The 4852-nt window shown below is 45.7% G+C and overlaps 1 pseudogene; it reads left to right on the top strand.

Annotated features, from left to right (window-relative positions):
• Positions 1–4852, top strand: part of LOC112071654 (CUGBP Elav-like family member 5) — a 32043-nt pseudogene that overhangs the window by 8841 nt on the left and 18350 nt on the right.

Below are 4852 nucleotides of genomic sequence, written 5' to 3'. Positions count from 1 at the left end.
GTTCTATATCCACAGTCAAAACGAGTCCTATATCGACATAACCTGAAAAGGCCTCTCAGGAAGGAAGAGCCACTGCTTCAATACCACCATAAAAAAGCCAGACTACGGATTGCAACTGACAAAGATCGTACTTTTGGAGAAATGTCCCCTGGACTGATGAAACAAAAATAGAACTGTTTGGCCATAATGACCATCGTTATGTTTGGAGGAGAAAGGGGATGCTTGCAAGCCGAAGAACACCATCCCAACCGTGAAGCACGGGGGTGGCCAGCATCATGTTGGTGGGGGTGCTTTAATTGCAGGAGGGACTGGTGCACTTCACAAAATAGATGGACATAAGGGAGGAAAATTATGTGGATATATTGAAGCAACATCTCAAGACATCAGTCAGGAAGTTAAACCTTGGTCGGAAATGGGTCTTCCAAAATGGCCAATGACCGCAAGCATAATTCCAACGTTGTGGCTAAATGTCTTAATAGGCACAACAAAGTCAAGGTATTGGAGTGCCATCACAAGGCCCTGACATCAAATCCCTAGAACATTTGTGGGCAGAACTGAAGAAGTGTGTGCAAGCAAAGAGCCTTGTAACGATTGTCGTCGGGAGAAGGAGAAGAGGACCAAGGTGCAGCGTAGTAAGTGTCCATAATACTTTTAATAGATACGAACACTAGACAAAAAAACAACAAAGCGACAAACGAACGGTTCTGCAAGGTGCACTACACTAAAACAGAAAACAACTACCCACAAACACATGTGGGAACAGGCTACTAAGTATGGTTCTCAATCAGAGACGACGATTGACAGCTGCCTCTGATTGGGACCATACAGGCCAAACACATAGAAATACAAAAACATAGAACAAAACATAGAAAACTCTGTCTCTGTCTCTCTCTCTCTCGCTCCCTCTCTCTTTCTCTCTCTCTCGCTCCCTCTCTCCCTCTCTCTCTGTCTCTCTCTCTCGCTCCCTCTCTCGCTATCTTTCTCTCTCTCCATCTCCCTCTCTCACTCTGTCTCTGTTTCTTGCTCCCTCTCAATTAAATTCAATTTGCTTTATTGGCACAACGTAACAATGTACATATTGCCAAAGCTTACTTTGGATATTTACAATATGAAAATTATGAGAATCAAAATTGTCAACGGGACAACAGTAACAACAATAACCAAGGTTCAAAATAACCATACATTCAACAATAACAATAAGCATACAGTAGAGTACATGTGCAGGTTGATTGGTCTGTCAGACACAGTCCTTCAACTTATGACAGGCAGCAATGTAGTGCGCTGCCAACCCACAGCTCTCTGCGTCCTCCCCCAACAGGACGGGTAGCCTATTCTCATCAGAGAGGTCTTTGAAACCTTGAATAACGGTTTCAAATTGGGGAAATGACACTCTCTAATTGTTTTATATTTTTCACATTTTGTCAGGAAATGCAGCTCCATCTCAGGTTCTGCTGTTGTGCAGTGGTTGCACAGCCTTTCCTCTACAGGGAGCCAGGTTTTCCTGTGTCTACCCTTCTCAATGGCAAGGCCGTGCTGAGCCTGTACTTTGTCAAGGTTTTTCTAAGGTTTTGATCAGTAACGATGGTCAAATAGTTAGCCACGGTATACTGTTGATTTAGTGCCAGATAGCAATGCATTTTGCTTTGTGTTTGTGCTTGTGTTTCCCAATAAGCAATGTAGTTTTGTTTTGACTGTGTTGTAATTTGGTTTATTCTGATTGATTGGATGTTCTGGTCCTGAGGCTTCAGCGTGTTAGTAGAACAGGTTAGTGAACTCAGCCCCAGGACCAGCTGGATGAGGGGACTCTTTGCTCAGATCTTGGCATTGCAGGGCTTGGTAATGATATGAGAAGGGGTCACTGTGTTTTAGATGTTTCCAAAACTTAATTGCTCTTTTTTGAGTTTTTATTATTAGTGGATATTGGCCTAATTCTGCCCTGCATGCATTGTTTGTAGTTTTCCTCTGGACATGTAGGAGAATCTTACAGAACTCTGCATGCAGGGTTTCAATGGGGTGTTTGTCCCATTTGATTAAATATTGTTTTGCAAGTGGACCACACACCTCGCTGACATAAAGTGCCTCTCTCTCTGTCTCGCCCCTCTCTCTCAATCTCTCTCTCCCTGTCTCTCTCTTGCTCCCTCTCTATCTGTCTCTCTCATCTCTCTCTCTCTCTCTCTCTCTCCTCTCTACTCTCTCCTCTCTCTCTCCTCTCTCTCTCCTCTCTCCTCTCTCTCTCTCCTCTCTCCTCTTGACCCTCTCCCCTCTCTCTCCCCTCACTCCTCTCTCCCCCTCTGTCTTTCTCTCTCTCATGTCTCTGTGACTCTCTTCCCCTCTCTCTCCTCTTCTCCCTCTTCTCCCTCCTTTCTCTCCCCCTCTCTCTCCCTCTCTCCTCTCTCCTCTCTCCCCTCTCCCCTCTCTCCTCACTCCTCACTCCCCTCTCTCTCTCCCCTCTCCCTCTCTCTCTCCTCTCCCTCTCTCCCCTCCTCTCTCTCCCCTCCCTCCTCTCTCCTCTCCACTCCCTCTCTCTCTCCTCTCTCTCTCACTCCATTCCCTCTCTCTCTTTGCTCTCTCTCTCTCTCTACACTCTCTCTCCTCTCTCCTCTCTCCCCCTCTCTCTCTCTCTCTCACTCCCTCCTTCTCTCTCTTTTGGCCCTCTCTCTCTCTCTTCCCTCTCTGCCACTCTCTCCTCCCCTCTCTCGCTCTGTCTCTCTCTCTCTCTGTCCTCCCCCCCTCGCTCTCTCTCTCCTCTCTCCCCTCTCTCTCTCCTCACTCTTCTCTCCCCTCTATCTCTCCTCTCTCCCCTCTCCTCTCTCCTCTCTCCCCTCTTCTCTCTCCCCTCTTCTCTCTCCCCTCTCTCTCTCCTCTACCCTCTATCTCTCCTCTCTCCCCTCTCTCTTTCTCTCCCCTCTCTCTCCCCTCTCTCTCTCCTCTGTCTTTCTCTCTCTCTCTCTAGGTTGTGCGTTTTTGAAGTTCTCTACTCACTCTGAAGCTCAGTCTGCCATCAGCTCCCTGCACGGGAGTCAGACCATGCCTGTGAGTAAAAACACACACAAACACACACACACACACACACCACACACACACACACACACACCACACACACACACACACACACACACACACACACACACACACACACACACACACACACACACACACACACACACACACACACACACACACACACACACTAATCCATGTTATTTCTCTCTCCCCTCTAGGGAGCGTCATCCAGCCTGGTGGTGAAGTTTGCAGACACAGACAAGGAGAGGACCCTACGGGCATGCAGCAGATGGCTGGACTTTGCATGTTTAACCCCTCTGTCTCTCTACCCACGTTCACTAGCTACAGCAGCTACACACATGCCGTAAGCACACACACACACACACACACACACACACACCACACACACACAACACACACACACACACACACACACACACACACACACCACACACACACAATTTGTATCTGGTTGCTCTGACAGACCGATGCCTCACTAACAGGTTTCTCTCATCCCATTTCTCTCCTTTCTCTCTCTCCTTTCTTTCTCCTCCTCTCCATCTCCTCCCCTCATCAGTTGATGCAGCAACAGCAGGCTGCGGTGATGGCCGTGTCTCAGGGGGGCTACCTGGCCCCCAGCCTCTCCTTCCCCTCCGCCCAGCTCCACCAGGTGGGGGCGCTAACCATGAATGGCCTGCCGCCCAACCCCCTCAACTCCGTGTCAGGTCAGTCACGTAGGATAAATCAGCAACATTCATGATGAGTAGGGTTGGAGACCTGAAAATATGTGTTCTCCCCCAGAGCTAATGCCTAAAGCTTTAACTCTGTGCACTAACACAGTTTGTAGGTGCTCAGATGACCTGTGTTCAATACCTGGTCAGTTACATAGGGGTCTTGTAAAATGTGTGATATCAGATTTCACTATGCGGTCCTGAGATCTATCGCTCTCTGACTGAGGGTAGTGTTACAATTCACCATTGATCCAACAGAATCAGAAGAGTGTAACTCTGCACTGGATACACACTATAGGCAGCCTGACTTCGTATTCTCCTTTAGCTTAATGAACAAGCCACTTATGATCAATTCATTGCTCTAGAGAGCGTGTACACACCTGGTTTCTAGGTCTAAATCACTCTGGAAACCAGCAGACATGACCGTCTATTAACTATATCCAGGAAGATATATTTATTGTGATGTAACCTATTCTACTCTGGTCTTCACATTCTACTCTCCCTGTCAGCACTGAGCTAAATAGGAGTCCTGTTTTATAGATCTGCTAAATTCATACTACTGTGCGGTAATCTATGTGGTCGATTAAAGTGTATAATGTATTATAGGCCATTAATGAATATATACTGTACACCTTCCAGCACATCTATCTCTGTATCACTTATTCTATCATCCTCTATCTCTATATCACTTTATTATATAATCCTCTATCTCTGTATCACGTATTCTATAATCCCCTATCTCTGCATCACATTATTCTATAATCCTCTATCTCTGTATCACTTTATTATATAATCCTCTATCTCTGTATCACGTATTCTATCATTCTCTATCTCTGTATCACTTATTCTATCATCCTCTATCTCTGTATCACTTTATTCTATAATCATCTATCTCTGTATCACTTTATTCTATCATCCTCTATCTCTGTATCACCTTATTCTATCATCATCTATCTCTGTATCACTTTATTTGATCATCCTCTATCTCTGTATCACTTTATTCTATCATYCTCTATCTCTGTATCACTTATTCTATCGTCCTCTATCTCTATATCACTTTATTCTTTTATCCTCTATCTCTGTATCACTTATTATATCATCCTCTATCTCTGTATCAC

The sequence above is a fragment of the Salvelinus sp. IW2-2015 genome, unplaced genomic scaffold, assembly GCF_002910315.2.
Source record: "Salvelinus sp. IW2-2015 unplaced genomic scaffold, ASM291031v2 Un_scaffold1675, whole genome shotgun sequence".
Classification (NCBI taxonomy): domain Eukaryota; kingdom Metazoa; phylum Chordata; class Actinopteri; order Salmoniformes; family Salmonidae; genus Salvelinus; species Salvelinus sp. IW2-2015.
The sequence above is the reverse complement of the archived record's forward strand: the minus strand, read 5'-3'. Positions and strand labels throughout refer to the sequence as shown.